General features: G+C 41.6%; 1 long non-coding RNA gene across 4 annotated transcripts in view; it reads right to left on the bottom strand.

Moving 5' to 3' along the window:
• Positions 1-616: 616 nt before the first annotated feature.
• The window catches only part of LOC147024616 (uncharacterized), a 68,986-nt gene continuing 50,011 nt past the window's right edge, over positions 617-19,591 (bottom strand). For 3 of the 4 annotated variants that reach the window (XR_015059094.1, XR_015059092.1, XR_015059093.1), the window contains exon 2: positions 617-5,176. This is a non-coding gene — a long non-coding RNA (uncharacterized LOC147024616). The remainder of the gene's footprint in view (positions 5,177-19,591) is intronic. The other variant, XR_015059095.1, reaches the window with a different exon arrangement.

The following is a 19,591-nucleotide window of genomic DNA, read 5'->3' as shown; positions in this document are numbered from 1 at the left end:
TGTAATTATGCACAAGCATACAACATCAGGAGCATCACGTGGTATAAACAAAATAGATTGCCACCTATAGATTATGAGGATTGATTTGTAAACCTGAGTCCTAAAGTTGATTGTTCAATTAAAAGGTATAATTTGTTGAAAAAGACTTGGATGTTTATCAATGGAAAAGAGAAGTGGTGGTCAAAATGTGAGGAGCCATCTATTTAATACATATACAAATATGTTAGAATTCCACCTGCCTGAAATATATGCCTGAAGAAAACAGCTCTTGCCTGGAGAAACAGCAAAAGCAGTCATGGGAATGTGTAAAAAAAAAAAAATCAAGAACTATGGTAAAGATCAACTTGGGATGCAATGAAACGTTTGAAGTCAAGGTAGGATTACAGCAGGGATCAGTTTTAAGTCCTCTTCTGTTTGTAATAGTGATGGAAGAATTGACGAAGAATGAAAGGTTGTGATTTCCATGAGAGCTATTGTGCACTGATGACTTCGTATTGAAGGCTGAAAGTGAAAAAGTAGCAAAAAGGATGTTTCGAAAATGGAAAAATGCAATGGAGAAGAAAGGTTTTATGCGTGAACATTTTTATATATTTTTCAGTTTAAAAAAACAAAAAAACAATTTTCAAAACAAATTTTATTGACATTTATGTGTCAATAAAACAAAGATTTGGCAAAGGAGAAAGGAAAGAAAGTGGGCTATGGCTTTGTTCAATATGAAGAAAAGGAGTTGGATGAAATTTAATTCAATGTTTTGGTAGTTATAAAATTCAATGAATAGTTGCAGTGGTATCACTGGAAATTTCGTCACAAAAGCTGGGATTTTCATCTGTAAACGAGAATGGCAATTGGTAAGAGTGCATACCTCCGCCATACAATACCTGATCCAGTGGAACATATCGAGGCCAATAACTTTTGGAAATATCATGCCATATATCGTTTGTGGCTCCATCTCTCAATGGTGAAGAATCACTTGAAAGACAAAATAATATTCTTGTATCCGGATCCGGATTCAGTTCTTCAGCAAAATTGAATCACTTTGTAATCGTCACACACCCAACCTGTCCATCAAGTTTCGTCCAAAAAAAAATAAAAATAATAAAGAACCCAGATTCAAATAATAAAATAATTCTGGCTACCAGACCATGCGTCTGATCAGATTGAAATTTAAAACATATATTCCACATCACGACTAGATCATAATTATGAAGTCGATTGATGCAGTGGTTGAAGAGAAGTAATTAAAAAATATATATATTTTCGTTCAATCCAATAGGCTGCAAGACCATGTGACCTATTAATTATTCGTGAACACCGTGATTCTAGCAGTGTCCTTGCCTGCTATATATCGTTTTGGTGAAGTTAATTGGCAAGCCAAGATGGCTTGTACGCCATCATCTACTGTGCTGGCGCCAAGGTTGAACAATACCGGACATTGTATGTCTGCGAAATGGTTGCCGACATATTTAAGTGAGAAAAAGGCCGCCAGTCGGCCATCTTGGATCCGATCTCGAAAAACCAAATGACGTGCACATACAAGCAAACATTCATTATCTGTGTGCCAAGTTTAAACAAGATCGGTAAATGCATATTCGAGAAATTATTGAGGACACAGGAATTTTTTACAACTAAAATGGCCATCAGTTGGCCATCTTTTATCACATTGTGCATATGTATACCGTAACATGTTGTCTTTCTGGCAAAATCACTTTTAAAATTCTAGGAGCTGGATCTTCACCAAAATCGAATCAGTTAGTAGTTGTCACACACCCAACCTGTTCACCAAATTCAATCCAAATCTATAACTTTTTGAGATATCCTGCACACAAACAAACAAACAAACAAGAAGAAGACGTCAGGCAGTGCATGACACTTGCAAAATCCAGAAATGAAATTTGACCTCAAAAATCATTAGTGGCTGAATTCAATGATAAAATATGCAACTCCTCTTCAAAATTTCAAGTCAATCGGATGAAAATTGACAATTTCAGAAATTCAGCCGATGTTGACCTCAAAAATAATTGGTCGTCGAATTCGGTGACATGATATGCAAATCCTCTTCGAATTTCAAGTCAATGTGATGAAAATTGAGGATTTTAGAAATCTCACCAAAGTTGTTGACCTTTTGGTCCATGTTGACCTCAAAACGAATTGGCTAGTTGAATTCAGTGACCTGAACTATAAATCCTCTTCAAATTTCAAATCAATCGGATAAAAATTGAGGACTTTAGAAATCCCACCTAAGTTGTTGACCTTTGGCCTATGTTGACCTTCTGACCTCAAAAGTAAAGGGCTTCTTCCTTATGACAAACTCCACCATGTGGTGAAGTTTCGTGAAGATCGGTTTAAAATTGTGACCTGCAGGCGACAAACAGACAAACACGGACAGACAAACACGGACAGACAAGCCGGTAGGCGACGAGGGATCCGCTAGAATCGAAGCGCTGGATACGATGCTTTTCATTCTGACCGATCCACCGACGAAGATTCATTGCCAAGACGTATTGGTTCACATACAATTGTTCCTCTGCCTGGCAAGATTTTTCCTATTGCGTATTTTGCCAACTGGCACTCCTCAGAGTGGAGATGGAGGAAAGTGTAAATGACAAAAAATGTTCTACCAACCATGTTCTATCACCATGCCAAGACACTTTCGTTTACGTCTAACCGTTTCACCTTGATGATATTAATTTATAAGGGATATCTAGCGAATCCCAATATTTCCTCAAGAGGAGTTGAATTAGAGATGCAGTTGATGTTCAGATCACATGTTGTCAAAATTCATTGAATCATCAAACTAAAATATAATAAAATTACAATGTATAAACTGAAATATAATGACATCAAAGTATTATTAGTATGAGCATAAACTGCTGTTATTGTTCGAAGAAGTCGATATCCGTGCGGTGTCAAATGGAATAGGCAGGAGTTGGTCCGGTCGCTCTACCCATCATAGAAGCCGCGATACGTCAGTTACCGTTTGGGTTCTTAAAACGTGGTTTTTCGGCCGCTGCATAGCAACGGGTGGTTGCTTAGCAACGAAACTCAAACGAGCACACTCCCAGCCCATGTGGCACCTGTCGCCATGTTTCATGGAAATTGGTTTGCTGGTTTGTGCTGTGGAGCCTCGCGTTGCAGAGACACACACACACACACACACACACACACACACACACACACACACACACACACACACACACACACACACACACAGACGGAAAACCCGACAATAACGGATATCGAGCGAATCCCAATAGACAGACAGACAGAATAACAAAATCGACTGATTAATATACTTGAAAAATGTTCGATTTTGCAAGTAACAAAGACAAACAGGGATGAAAAAGGCACATGACAGCACGCATGGAGTTTGCAAAAAGGCACGGAAAAGATTCTGAGAGCAAGAGGCAAAAGATTCTGTGTTCTGATGAGACGATAATTGAACTCTTTGACCTGAACGCAAAGTGCTACATCTGACAGAAACCGAGCAGAGCTTATCACCCATGTAACACCATCCCTACCGTGAAGCATGGTGGTGGCAGCATCATGCTGTGGGGATGCTTTTCAGCGGCATGGACTGGGAGACTTGTAAGGATAGAGGGAACAATGAATGGAACCAAATACAGGCAAATCCTTGAGAAGAACCTGCTTCAGAGTGCAAAAGAGCTTAGTCTGCAGCAAAGATTTACATTCCAACAGGACAATAACCCCAAGCAACACAAGAATGGCTTCAGAACAAGAACGTGAAAGTCCTTGAGTGGTCCAGCCAAAGCCCAGACGTGAATCCCATTGAGAATCTGTGGAAAGATTTGAATATTGCTGTTGACCGATAATAATCCCCAATCAACTTGACAGAGCTTGAGCAAATCTGAAATGAAGAATGGGAGAAAATACCCAAATCCAGATGTGCAAAGCTGATACAGACATACCCAAGAACACTCGAAGCTGTGATCGCTGCCAAAGGCACTTCTACAAAGTATTGACTCAGGGGGTGAATACTTATTGATGCAAAACATTTCAGCTTTTCGTTTTTCATTAATTTGTGAACATTTCTAAAAATTTGTTTTCACTTTGTCATGACGGGGTATTTTGTGTAGATCAGTGACAAAAATTTTAATGTAATCCATTTCAAATTCAGGCTGTAACACAATAAAATGTGACAAAAGCCGAGGGGTGTGAATACTTTCTGAAGGCACTGTATCTTACAATTCGATCCATGTCTTTGGGCGAGATCTGACATGACCTACATATCACCAGTTATTCCTCAATGAAGGTGATTTTATGCAGTGTTGTGAAAGTATGAGAAGGTATGAGGCATACCTTCGAGAATGTTTTTTTATTTTATTTTATTTATGAACACATCGGACATTTCAACGACTGTGTTGGAAACAACGAACCTTTCAGATGAAAAAATAAATAAAATAAAAAACCCCCGTTGACACAACCACCTAAGTTAGCAAACATTATTGACTGGAGAATTCTCCCTTTTTTACTTAGATTCAAACATTTTTTGGACTTAAGGGTGACCATATTTAAAACATGAAAATGAAAGTCTCTGTGTCAATTTGCAGAATTAATATATTATCAAAACGTGAATTATAATCTCGAAAATGTGCAATAAATGCAAAAAAATTAATCAACGACGACCAAGTATATATATTCAAAGGGGATACTGGGTTTGATGTGAAGTGAAAGAGGAGAAAGAAAGTTTGACAAAACTTTCAGTGCAATGATATGATTGCTAGCAGTATGTTTATTCATTGTAAAATATAATGAAGCACCCCACTTTGTGATTGATGGAAGAGCTCCGAGTGAGCTCCATCCTGGTCAAAATCACAAATAAGTAGATAGGTAACAAGGCAAGTCGAATAAAGGCATTCAGAGAAAGGGGAAATGAGGTGTCTCATCATTGGTTTTTGACAAAGTGCCATGGCATGAACACAATTTTCAGCTCACAGTGTTCCGAACAATACCATCCCTTGGTTGTTTTTGCACAGGCAGGTTTTTGCCAGCATGTAATTTCACAATTACTCATATTTTGTTCCCACATTTGCCAGATTTGCATGACGGAACTTACCTCATTTGCCGAGTTGAGAATGATGTGGTCGAAGTTCTGGCTTGGACGCAGGTAAACTGCAGAGTTGTCCATTCAACTGTACAATTCAAAATAGATTTACACCTGTAAATGGGATGTTCATTAAACAACAAAAAAGAAATGGTTGTAGTTAAGAACATCAGTATTGCAAAAATTAAGCTTTCAGAGTGCATCTAAGTTAAAGAGGAGGTTGCGGGTCACCAAACATGTTCTGAAAATTTATCAATATGATTATATGTGCATTAAATAGTTCAATGCAAACTATTGTGGTTGCCCAACTATTGGGAATATTGATGAAATTTAACTCCGAAGTTATTTCTCGAGGCTGTTGAAAAAAACAGCCGCGTGCCATATATGGATGTTGACGTCACGTTCTCCAAAACAAAGCGGACGCTCACTCGCTCATTGAAGAAGTGTCCAGTTGAGCGGGCCGTTCTTTCGCTTTTTTTGAGCTCGCAACTGTCTATATTATCCTTTTTTATTTTGAATTATTGTAGAACAAAGTTATTTGGATATTTGTACATCATGCATTGAACATGTGTCATCATGTTTTGCGAAAATGGCTGGAAAACGGGTAATCGCTCCTCCCGATTCCCGAAGGAATCAAACATTCACCGGCAGTGGATAAGATTTGTACAAACAAAATGGGCGAATTTTCCCCCAAAGAAAACGGGTGAAGAGGACCCTTTGGATAGACTTGTCATTTGTGGTGACCATTTCACAGCCGAGGATTACGAAGGCAACGCAATGAGTGAGCTCGGTTTCAAAACAACTGCTCAAGTGAGACTGAAGCGTGACGCTGTGTCCACCATTCAGCCTTCTCCTCCTCAGCTGGCTCCTGCTTCATCTTCTCGCACTGTGTCACCTCTCAAGCGAGGAAACTCTCCTCAGCATACTGACAAGGTGGCTGGGAAGAAGCGACGACGTGCTGTGAATCAGCTCACATGTGCCAGGGTGAGTGCTGACAAATGGACAGTCTGATATGTTGCAAATTATATTTCAATTCAATTCCAATGGCACTGATATTTGATGTGTAATATTATTGTTTGCACATGTTTCTTGAGCAGTTGGTGAGAGATCAATGTGGACCAATGAGTGGTGTGGGTGAAGAGAGCCTTGTTGAGGACACAGAGGAGAACGCTCCTCACACACCTGACACTGGCCACTGTGCTGTGAGCACTCAGTGCTCCATCATAGTATAAATTCCCATCATCCTCCGACTCGTCCTCGGCAATATCGGAATGAAAACACTCAATTTCATCACTGCTGAAATCACTCGCTGATTCGCATCTCGCCATTGTTCACACGCCGTTTCCAAATATTCATGAAGTTTTCGGAGAACGTGACGTCATAGCATCTTCGGTAACTTCCGGACTGTTTTTCGATCATTGACAAAAGTTTTGACTTAAAAGTTAATTTTAGCATATTTTGAGTTTCAAATCTAAGAAAATAAATGCACGATTATTAATGTGATTACAACCTTCGAATCACGCAAAGTCATCAGCGACCCAAAACCTGCTCTTTAAACAAGCAAAAACAAACAAACACACACTTCTCAAAAAAAATTATATATATGGTTGCAGACCTAGGGTTCGGGGATTGCCACGAAGGTAAGGGCTCAGGTTTTTCCTGAATGCCCAGTCCTGCAGGCCGACGTGCCAGGGACAACCCCAGTGGCCTGGCGGGCTGCTAAGCAACCACAAACATCAATTAACTTCACGAACTCCGACAGAATTATCCGTCTCGACTCCGTTTACCTGAGGAGATAAAAAACCGAGTTTCTTGCCCTCAGCGCACACGCGAATTACTGCCGAGCGATTCAGTGAGTGTACGCTGGCTAACGTGAGCAAATCACATGGGGTAGAACTTCCCGGATAATAAGCATTTGGACTAAACAGAAGCAATAGAGGAAAGGACACTACAAGCTGGTTGAACTTCAATAACAAACAATTTATTCACGAGGAAAGGTATGTGACACAGTGAATACAACGAGTTTATTTAACAAGGAAGATACATACAGCAGAGACATGCAAGAATCATGAGGTGCGGCAAAAGACATACATTTAAGCAAAAGAGACACAGTGCAGAGTTAACCCAATACTATATACTTTGATACTTTTACATATTTTAACAAAACAGTCACCATCAGAACCATTCCGTGGAAGGGTAGATCAGAGAGAGAAATAAGAGGACAAGGTGATTGCGACCTCTTTGGCTCATGAAGCGGGGTTGACAAACCCACATGGCCCAATTGGTGAGGGAGGGGTAAAAGCGAAGGAATACTGGTTGGTGTCGAAGGTGCATATTTCAGGAAATGTGAGTGAGGCTACCAGGGAGGTGCAGATGAGGTGCAAGGAGGAAATTGGAAAGATGTGCATGTCAGTGAGGTCGTTCTGAAAAGAATGGTTCATTGGGACTTGCCCTCGCTGAGTTCCTTTCACATCCAAAGCAGATGATTTGAAGAGGGACTGAACATGTGAGGAGACAGCTTAGCTAATGTGTGAAGTGAGAGATTATATGTATGTGTAAGTGTTTATTGGCTTAGCCTTAAATAATTCGCCTGGTAAGATGCCTAGATCACTCGCAAGCCCAGCGCCCCGTTCCACCTTTTATCACGTATCGCCGACCAAATCAAAAGAAAGAGCCAAACCTGCTCGCATCTGGAACGCATGGCTTAAATATTTACTGGGCAGAGGTGCAGCTTTAGTGTGGATCAAAAGGGTCGCTATGCGGTGTGTCTGGGATTCGAAGTGCCCCCATTGGTACACACATGATTACTCCCTCACCAGCATAGCCCATGCGAGGCCACATCGTGAACACGTCGAATAAACCTTCCGGGCGACACACTACAAGGAGCTCCGCACTTAAAATTACCCCAGCGTCTTCGGCCATGCTGTCTGGGCACGAATGTGTGCTGGATGCCTCATGGGGGTCAGAGGCAAGCGGAGTGTCAGCGCTTTGTATAGGCTGCTACATGGCGAGTAGTGGCCACTCACACCCCGAGTGAAAGATGTCAAAATGTCCAGGTCTGAAGTGTCCTCCACCGGTGCATTGCGCCATTGATACCGCTGTTCTAAAGGTGGCGGCAGGCACTGTGGTGATGGTGTGATGATTGTAGTTGAGGTAGAGGTGGCATGGTGGGTGAGCTGTAGTTGAGGTGATGTGGTGGCTTGCTTTGGTTGAGGCATCGTGGTTGTTGTGCAATGGTGAGTGTATAGTGAGCTTGTATAATGTTACAATGATGCGGAGTAATTGTGAGTCGAGTGTGGTGTGGGTTGAAGTGATGTGTCAGTTTGATTGTGGCACGCAATTAAAATAGGCATTTGGCATGTATTCATATTCGCTGTCTGCTTGATGTGTGTATTTGTTGTGTGAGAGATTCGTGAGCAGGGAAGATGTATGTTTGAATGTATGTATATATATATATATATATATATATATATATATATATATATATATATATATATATATATATATATATATATATATATATATATATATATATATATATATATATATATATATTGTTGTGGACCCGGGGTCAAGGTGAGAAGACAACGAGGGGGGGGGAACTATTTTGGGTTCCCACTCGACTCTCAGGAATCGCAGGCCGTCGCACATGGATAACTCCATGACGTGACGGGTCGCCAACCGACCGTGAACGCCAATAACTCAACCACGTGACCAAGGGTCCAAAGTCTAAATCAGTGACCTCATGAATCACGTGACCTAATTACTGGGGGACAAGCCCTCGGTACATCTTTTCTGAAGCGGTTCACCTTACCAGGTCAGATGCAGCCGAGCAACACTGCCAAGTACGTACCGCTTGTAAGAACGGATCATTGGGAATAAAGTCCCGACTAGGCTAGGATACGGACCATGATGGATCAATGAAAGAAAAGACAAACGAGCTGGGAACATTTCTACACAATCATTTATTACCAGGCAGGTGAGGAAAAGCATGTGGCGCAGTGAATGTAGTTTATTGTTGTGTGTAAGCAGGGACAGTAAGGAATTTTTGAGGTGCGACAGCAAGGCAAGCAACTTATAAAGAAGAGTTAATTAGAAGAAAGGAGAGGAGATGAGGCTAACGACCTCGTAGTACCTTGCACGGTTGACTGACCGCGCTACCCAGTATGTTTTGGGGGGACGCTCCGCTGAGTGATCCCTCCTTGAGAGTTAGCGCATCGTCTCCTGCTTGGTGACGGTGCTGGTGCAGCGTGTACAACCGGTCCAGAGAATGGTCGAGGCTGCCAGGTGTCAGTGAGGATGTTAGGTGGAGCCAGCACGTGAAGTCAAAGGTTGAGACAGGCAGATGGAGTAGGCGGATCCAGACAGCGAATGTAGGGATTCCAGAGATAGGAAGGCGGAGATGGAGAGCGAGTGGGTGGAGTGGCAGACGGGACTGGCAGAGCAGCAGGCACATGCAGAGATCGATCCAAGGCCAGACAAAGAGGAAGAGGACGATGATGGATGGCTTTGCGATCCGTCCTTTATAGGCCCTGCGGTGCATGGTGGGGCGCCGCCCCGAAGCGATACGTCGTCACCCGAATCGTGCGTTCCGATTGGGCCCTGGCCCTGTGCTGCCAGGCTCCCATGGCCAGGAACGGCCTCATTGGTGCATCCGGCGAGACATCACCGAGCTGTAGAATTGTCTTGCTCTGAACACCAAGACATGAACCGCCCCGCACCGAACTCCCGGGCTGTGCTCTCGGCGAGGCCGAGAGCAGCGCCGATCAATGCGCCCACTCCGTGGCATGCTACGTGGCCCAGGCGATCTTGGCCGTGCAACTGCGCCTCTGCTTGGTGGCGGCTGCATCAAGGCGGAGGTGCGGGAAGATATTGGTGGCCTAGGTGGCGAGCGAAGGTCGATGGTAAGATGCATTGTAAACAGCGCGCAAACCCGAATGAAGAGGTGCGCTATGCGTGCTCCGTAAAGTGCAATGGTAATTATCACAGGGCTGCATGCTGGTCTGCTATCGTGCATGTGGTTATTTTTCACAGGGCTGCGCCTGTGTCTGCTACCGTGCATGTGGTTATTTATCACAGTGGTGATCCTCACAGGCGGCTGCCTGAGCATGGTGCTGGCCCCGATTTGTGTCATGGATTAAAGGAAAATATTGGATATAATTATTGAATGCAGATTTTGGTTGAAAAGTGCGTGCCACGTGCGTCCTGTACAGCGTTGGGATTTAATGTATGGTTCTACTATTCCCTTAAACACCGTATTTTTGCAGCGGAGGGTTTTTACTTCGTGTGGTTGATGCTGCTTTTGGCCTCTGCGAGGACATTCATACATACCATGGTGGCGGAAAGGAAGAAAGAGATATAATCAGACCTAACTATGAAACCCACACAACGCACTTCATCCCGTTTACCCATTAGACATGAGAAAGGTCTAACTGCATGTATATTAATGAAATAACTGTCTGGGGATCACTGTATGTTGGGTGCCATTGCCTTGGAGGCATGCTGTTTCCAGAACTGCAACAATATATATATATATATATATATATATATATATATATATATATATATATATATATATATATATATATATATATATATATATATATATATATATATATATATATATATATATATATACACACACACACACACACACAAACACAAACACACACACGATTGGGAGTTACATATCCGACAATCTCGCATCACCCATTAGGGGGGCCAAATCCAGCATAGCAGTCCCGTATATAAAGAGAGTCTGGCTATCTTTTGTTCTCTCCATGGAGCGCTGTGATTAGCCATTCACAGACACGTGGTTTCAAGACCCCATGTCCCCCCCCCATATTTGTACAGCTCAGTTGACGTCTGGTCGACATAGACATAAATGTCGATATTTTGAGGAAGATGGTTTGTTGTGTGGATGTAGGCTGTCACACTCGTGATGGGCAGGGTACAGTGATGCATCGCATCCCGAAGGATTCCGAGAGACAGAAAAAAACATGGGCCACCAGAGTGAAGAGAAATCCCTGAAAAGACAAATGGAAACCTCACGAGAAATAGTACCAGTGTGCTTGAAGTTTCTCATCGATATTTTATGGGAAATGGATATTCATTGAGCCTACAGGTTTTGTCAGCTGGCTATGTTTTCATAATTAACCTCTGCGATCGAAGATCAGAGGTTACTGTTTTCACCCCTTTCTGTTTGTTTGTTTGTTTGTTTGTGAACAGTATTACTGAAAAACTCCTCGACAGATTTCGACGAAACTTGGTGGGGGGATTAGGTATGGTCCAAGGATCATGCCATTAGATTTTGAACTCAGACCAAAATCCAATATGGCCGCTATGGCGGCCATTTTGAAAAAATATTTGAATTTTTTTTTTGCATTTCTACATGTTATAAGTGATTTCCAACCCCACCCCCCCCCAAAAAAAAATTGTTAGAGAAAAAAATGATTTTTTGCAACTTTTTTTTCAACAAAATTTCTATTTTTATTTTTTTTGCATTTCTACATGTTTTCAGTGATTTCCAACAAAAAAAAACATGCCAAAATTTTAATTGCGGCTGATTTTGGAACTTCAGGTGGATATACCCACGTAAAATCAATGTCTGTCTCAAGGAATCTAGTTATGACGAATGAATTGAGTATGTAAAAGTAAAAAGTAAAAGGGAAAGTTGCAAACTATAACTCTGTGAGCACTGTTGATGTCAAATTAAATGAATAGGATATCAGGTTCACTTGAGTGACCTAGCAGTATTGGCGGCGGAGGTTTTGCACTCTACTGAGTGCTCCCCCTCGAGTTTCAATTGTGATTACCAAGGGATATTTGATGAGGCCAACCCTCCTCACAGCTGAACGATGCTCAGCTGATTCGAGTTTTACACCAACCAAAATTATAATGGCTGAATTATGGCTTCTCTATCATCCACGCACACAGTACACGTTCACATCGATTCTGATCCACTGATATTTGCTTTGGAATGAGATCATAATTGCCATTTCAGGCTGACTGATCAATTGAGGATTTCATGTCAGGCTGATGAGACCGATTGAGGTTGACACATCAAGTTACCAAATATTGAGACACTTGCTTCATTATTCGTGGTTTCGTGCATGATTTCAATTCTTTCAGAAACATTTTGATAAGAATCAGGATGAGCATCATCATGCTGACATCAGGAAGCTTTTGAGACCGGACGCGAAGCCCAGAATATTAATTCATGCGCCTGACTATCTGAAGCCAAAGCGCCAAAATCCTCGCGCGAACAGAGGAAAAGGTGGACCGAAACGTGCTCGCCTTATGGAACATTTATATTCACTGTTCCGGAGATGAGCCCAATGACACGGTGGAGCTAGAAGGTTAGTAGCAGTCTCTCCTCATCTCATAAAAGTTGGAACTGCCAAGAAAACTTTTGTTGGTTTTGAGACTGAAAAAAAAAATCAAACAAAAAAACAAGACTGATAGATGCCAAAACTTTTGTTGGTGGTCTGAGTTAAAAATGGTCATTACAGGACAGAACTAACATTTGTATCAACAAAATGTGAATTTTTTCTCTTTTAAGGCATTCAACGACAAGAAACAGAACAGTGACATGTTGCTTACCCCCAATATATCTCTCGTTCCTTCCTATGAAATCACTTACCGTCAAAGTGCCCTTTTTCTCATTTTTTTTCTCAGTTTAAAGTGATATGGACGATGATGCCATTGGTGGGAACGAGGATGTTTTGAAAGACAGAAACGATGCTTCAGGCGGAATAACCATTGAAGATGAACTCCAGGCTTTACGAGAGAAGAATCGACGTTCGAAAGCAAAACTTCTCAGAGAACAGAGGGAGAGATATAAACTTAATCACACCGCTAAAAATGTTCAAGAGACGAATATGAAGAGAGTGTTCACTGTGGACCATATAAAGAGAGTCTGGCCATTTTTGTTCTCGAGAGAAACTTGATCGTTCGACAACTCGTGGTTGTAAGTAGTCCAGCGATATGGTGAAGAAAGCCGAGCAGTTGTAGTTTGCCTGTGGTATGAATGGTTATGAACTACTTGCCCTAAACTAAGCATTGCCGTCGCTGAGATCTCCGAGGAGAAGGCTCGAGGTGGTCGGGATGGAGCCCATAATTCTGGACGAGGTCTTCGACTTTCTCAAGATGAAAATCCAATCGATGCAGTCTACCGAGCGGGAATGTTGCCTGGCATAAGACAAAATGTGCACACAGGCAGGTCTCCAGTTCGACAAGTATGCAAGTTGTTTCAGGGGTGATAAACACGACCTTGGCAAACTGGGGACACCACACATGTCCGCATGTTCATGCTGGAAGCAGACTATCGCAGACCACTTGGTCGGAAACAATGTTGATGGTACGAGACTCAATGTTCTACTGTTGGAGAACATCAACCTAAAGTAATTGGTCTTCATGTCAACTCCATCACCAGCAACAAGGGGAGTGCTAATTGTGTCTTTCACAAAAGCTTTGGCGTCCGAAACCCAATATGGTCGTTAACAAGATCCCTCACCCCTTCGAAGACGGACGGGAATCCACTTCATATTCGATGTGCAACACTTGGTAAATAATTTGAAAGCAGCTCTGGCAAACAGTTGCATCTTCCATTTGAGTGAGGACATAGTTGTGAAGAATGAACTGCCCTCAACAACTGTCAGTCTTACTGCCATCAGGAAGCTGATTGACTTTCATGTTACTCACAATTTGAAGCTCGCTCCAAGACTGATAGATGACAAAGTTGAAGGCGCTTCTCATTTCGATAAAAGGAAGGTCTCCTGTGCATTGAATTTCTTTTGCAAGTAAGTTAGCTCACGACTTTGATGTCTGGTACAGAACGAGGGCGATGGTGCGAAAATTCTCACTGCAGCCTGGTTCTTCGACTTTGTCAACAGGTGGTTTGACTTAATGTCCAGTCGACCTCCAGTGGTGGCCCCGAGTCAGGTGAATATGGAGGCGGCTGAACATACTGTAGCTCATCTGGAAACGATCATTGACCTATTCACCAATATGATGATCAGTAAGGTGTGGAAACCGTATCACATTGGAGTGATCTTATCTCCTGCTTCAATCCTTGAAATGCAATGTGAGCTGATGGTGAGGGGACACGTATATTCTCACAGCAAGGTTTACACAAAATTGCCTGGAGAACCTCTCCAGCTCGATCCGTCTGACAAAAAAAAAAAATCACATTTCTACAGCAATGGAGTTTCAACAGGTGCTGAAGATCATCACAGATGTACAATTCCTGAAATGTGCATCAATGGGAAGTTACCGAGAGGACGACAGAGTATTCTTACCTGCTGATGCACTCCTGCATTGCTGGAGAGAACATCTTGAAAATTGGAGGTAAAAAGATGAATCAAATTCCTGGAAATTGCACAACACAAAATAAAGTTGCCGCCTCACTCCCATCCTGCCACTCCCACAGGAAGTGGGTGCTTCTAGTAATAATTATAATCATACAGTACTATACATAATTGGAGAAGTGTTCATTGGTGTTAGACGGAGTGGTTTAACGGGTGTAGAAAAGATCATAGTTTTGAGTGGGGGACCATCTGAGATGGTGGTGAATATCTGTCTTGAAGACCTGCAGGGAAGAATGAAATTGAAGAGAATGTGGAACTTTGTTCCCCAGGGAGGAAAAAAAAGAGAAGAACAAACGAGTGGAGGCAAGCAGTGATCCTGGATTTTGGGAATTTCCCCAGAATAAGGTTGTTGGTGGACCGCATGCATCCTGCAGATACCTAGGGGTGGGGACAAAGCACGGAGAGGGCGGAGAGTGCAAGACCAGAAAGGAGGCGGAAGAAGATAGAGAGGGGTGGGGGAGGGGCTTTATTGCTGGTTATAAAAGGAGTGTTCAAGGGAAAGTTTTCATCAGTTAAAAAAAAAAAATCATTGTCATGGGGGTTCAGGGTAGGGGGAGGACCCCAATTCTATCTTTGTAAATATGCGTAGCATAACACCGCTCCTGGTGCGAGGGGATATTCCAAGGCAGACTAAAATACGCCAATTCTGTCGGAATTATCCCATCTGTAATTCTGGGGGAATTATTCCATCTGTAATTCTGTGGGAATTATTCCATCCATAAATCTGTGAGAATTATCCCGTCAGCCAGGATGGGATATTTGCTAATAATAATAATAATAATAATAATAATAATAATAATAACAACTAGAATGTTTCTTTGAACAAGAATGAGGGTTTTCCATTTTAAAGTCCAAATGTGACTTCAAATCTCGACAAACATTAAGGTTCATTGGAATTGTGATTAAACATTAAAACAGCAGATATAGGGTAAACAGCTAAAATTGTGAAATTTGATCATGGTGACCCAAATCACTTATTTATAGGTCAAATATGAGATCAGTGTCATTGGTCATAAATCGGTGTCATCAAATTTGGAATGGATTCAAGGATCCCAAAGATGTATATCAGCATGTTTAAAGGTAAAGTAGGTCAAAGGTCAGGTCAAGCCATAAATAGGCCAGCATGATCTAGTTTGCATTGAGGTTTCTAAGACATCTCAAGCATGGTAAAAGGTAGAATGGATTAAAATAGGTCAGAACTTGATTAGCAAAATAGGTGAAAGGTCAGATCACATCAATGTGACAGTTTGCAGAAAGGCTTCTAGAAATTCCAAGGTGTTTAATGTATAATGTAAACAAACCTTTGCAAAAGAAATGAGGTCACAGATACCTACTTTTAAATAGTTTTAGGGAATAATGAGCACTTGCAAAATTTTACATTGATTGAAAGTAAACTTTTTCCCTGAAATGCGTTAAGAAGAAGAATAAAAAAGGTCCATTAAAGGTCAAAGTAAAAAACTAAAAAAGTATACCCAATTGAACAACTTCAGATCAGTATCCAGCACTGTACAAAATTTGGTGTTTTTAGTTAAAGCCATTTCGACACGATTGGGTCAACAACAATCGGTAATAAAACAATAAATAATAATATTATTACAAGTCTGAAGACAACGATGGTTCACGGGCGGTATTTGACAATGTAGATTGTTTCAGAAGTCAAGGATGAGACAATGTGATAATGTTTGACCAAGTTATAAAAATGATCAACATGATGTGGTACGAGTGACAGGTTATAAGCTGCAAAATGTCGAAAACCCGGTTTCGTTCAACAACTGTAAAAATTTGACCTTTGCATAACCTTTAAAGGTCACAAAACAATGTTGTGGACATTAAAATAAGGAAACAGGATACGTGCTATAGCTTAATGGAGTTAGTTCGTCGAAGAAGGTCGAAAACCCGGTTCGATTCCCACAACTTTGAAAATTTGACCTTTGTGAACTTTAAAGGTCAAAGGTCAAGGATTATGACCTTTGGTGCAAAACTTCCTCTGGAACATTCCAGGAACAATATAATGTCATATAGGCTATATGGCATTTCACACACCTCGGATTATCCATACTTTGATGAAATGGGCGTAAAAACAAACTTGAAGGGGGCGCCACGGGCAAGGTGTTCGAGATAGAGAAAAATGGTTTCAAGACTTTTGGTGGGGAATGACCTCAAGATTATGCATAAAAACATTGTCATCCTTGCTCTCAAAGTTTGGGTGGTCATATGATTTTTATGTCAAAATTCGCAATTTTCGAAGTTCATGACCTTGTGACCTTGACCTTGGGACTAAAATGAAAAATCGAGCTCCGTGGGGCTATGCAGGTGCCATTGGGCTAACCAAATACTGAAACCCCTACCAGATTCGACAACCCCCTCGGAGAAGATGGATTTTTATGTGAAAATAGCAATTTTCTAAGTTCGTGACCTTGTGACCTTGACCTTGGGACGAAAATGAAAAATCGAGTTCCGTGGGGCTATGCAGGTGCCATTGGGCAAACCAAATACCGAAACCCCTGCCAGATTCGACAAACCCCAGAGGAGAAGATACAAATTGAAATCGGCTACCCCCTAAAAACACAATTCGCAATTTTCTACGTTCGTGACCTTGTGGCCTTGACCTTGGGATGAAAATGAAAAATCGAGCTCTGTGGGGCTATGCAGGTGCCATTGGGCAAACCAAATACCGAAACCCCTGCCAGATTCGACAAACCCCTCAGAGAAGAATTTTTTAATGTCAAAATCACAATTTTCTAAGTTCGTGACCTTGGGACGAAAATGAAAAAAAAAAAAATCGAGCTCCGTGGGGCTATGCAGGTGCCATTGGGCTAACCAAATACCAAAACCCCTGTCAGATTTGACAAACCCCCTAGGAGAAGATGCAAATTGAAATCGGCTACCCCCTAAAAACACGTTTTTTGGGCGTGGCTCCACCCATAATGGGCGCACCACGCCCATTTTCAGGAAAACACAACCAGATCATGATATAAACCTTCCACCAAAATTTTATCAGGATCGGATCAAAACCCACGGAGCTATGCTCGGGACAGACAGACAGACAGACAGACAGACACCCAACGATAACGAATATAGTGGTCACATATTTTTCGTGAAAATATTTTTTCGTGAACCAATAAATCGATTGCACCAATTATCTCCACCACCGAAGGTGAAGGAGGTTATGTTTTCACCCCTCTGTCTGTTTGTTTGTCTGTCTGTGTGCGGGATAATAAATCTCAAAAAGTTGTACAGATTCGTACGAAACTTGGTGGACAGGTTTGGTGTGTGACCAAGGAAGAATTGATTCAATTTTGGTGAAGATCCGAATCCAGATCCAGATCTGATAACTTTAAAAATGATTCTTCACCATTGAGAGATTCAGCTAAACTAATATATCGCACGATACCTCAAAAAGTAGCAGACGGATTCGGATGAAACCTGGTCGACCCGTTGGGTGTGTGACCACGACAAATTGATTCGATTTTGGTGAAGATCTGAATCTGGATCTGGATACGAGGGTTATTAAATTTTTAAGTGATTCTTCACCATTGAGCGATCGGGCCAAAACCGATATATAGCATGATATTTCAAAAATGTATTGAGCCCGATATGTTCTCATAAATCAGGCATTATGTGGCGGAGGTATGCGCTCTACCAAGTGCCCTTCTTGTTCTCTGTGTTATAGTACAATGAAAATTATAGTCATCAAAGCAAAGCTTGTGGATTACAAGATATACGTTGCTTGAGGCTGAGACAGCTCTTTCCTGTTTGTTTCAGAATTGTGAGTGTTTAATTTGCTTATGTTGCTTGGATGTGCGATTTTATATCAAAAATTGATAATCATGTTATGAGGATGTTTCTCATCAGCAGGGACTAGGGCATTTGTCATGATAGAAGGGGAAATGGATGGAGAAAAATACAGTAAATTCAAAGAGGAAAATCTGCTGCTTTCTGCAAGAAGCTGAAATTGGGATGAAATTCATCTTTCAGCAGGACAATGACCCAAAGCACACAGCCATAGCTGCACAAGTGGCTAAGGAATGAAAAGATGAATGTCATTGAGTGGCCCAATCAGAGCCCCGACCTAAATCCAATCGAAAATCTGTGGCATGACTTTAAGATAGCTGTCCATCGATGCTCCCCACACAACTTGTCTGAGCTTGAACAGTTTTGTACAGAAGAATGGGCATATATTGCCCAATCGGTGTGTGCAAAGTTGGTAGAGACCTATCCCAACAGACTCACAGCTGTAACTGCTGTCAAAGGTGCTTCCATCAAGTATCAACTCGGGGGGGGGGGGTGGACACTTATCCAACCAAGATATTCCAGTTTTGTATTTTTTATTGATTTTCTGAAGTTTGTAGAATTTGTTTTTCACTTGGAAGTTGTGGGTTATGATGTATAAATAAAGGTGGAAAATGTCTGATTTCATGCAATTTAATTCCAGGCTGAGGCAGCAAAAGGTGAAAATTTTGAAAGGGGGTGTAGACTTTCTATAAGCACTGTGTACATCATAATACAGTATAACCAGTAGCGTATCAAGGAAAAATGCCACTCGTGGCGAGATGTCAAATTGTCGTCCCCTCGTAACTCACATACTCAATTAAACACAAAGCTTAATTCAATAACGTTATTGCAAATCAAATAAAGTACAGCGCATTTGCAAATATAGCTACACCTTTGTTTTCCACCTTTCAACATCATCATCGGCTTACTAAGAGTTAGGGAACACAGGAATGAGACGCATCGGCGTACTCGGCTGTTGGGGGGGGGGGGGTAGGGGGTGCAGGGAGGACGGTGAAAGTGACATTATAGTATTATTATTTACCGAAGACAGTAATTCAGTAAAAAAGTTAATTTAGTTGTAACACTTAGCAAAATAATCTTGAGTCCAAGTTCCCGAATGAGAAGCGTGCGTATAACATATCAGCCAAATACACAGTATATTGTTGCGGTTCTTGGAACCGCATGCCTCCAAGGTGATGGCATCCAACATAGAGTGATCCCAAGACAGTTATTCCATTAATATATGTTTAGATAGTCCCTTCCCTTTTGTCTAGTGGGTCAAATGGGACGTGCGTTGCGGGGATCTCATAGCGAGGTTTGCTTACACCACTAACTTCATTTCTACTCTTCTTTTCTGCTTATTTTTGAGGTAAATCCGAATTTGGGT

Source organism: Eptatretus burgeri, chromosome 6, assembly GCF_056783735.1.
Source record: "Eptatretus burgeri isolate ZD-2024b chromosome 6, Ebu_testis_v1, whole genome shotgun sequence".
NCBI classification, from domain to species: Eukaryota; Metazoa; Chordata; class Myxini; order Myxiniformes; family Myxinidae; genus Eptatretus; species Eptatretus burgeri.
This window is presented reverse-complemented; position numbering and strand designations above follow the sequence as displayed.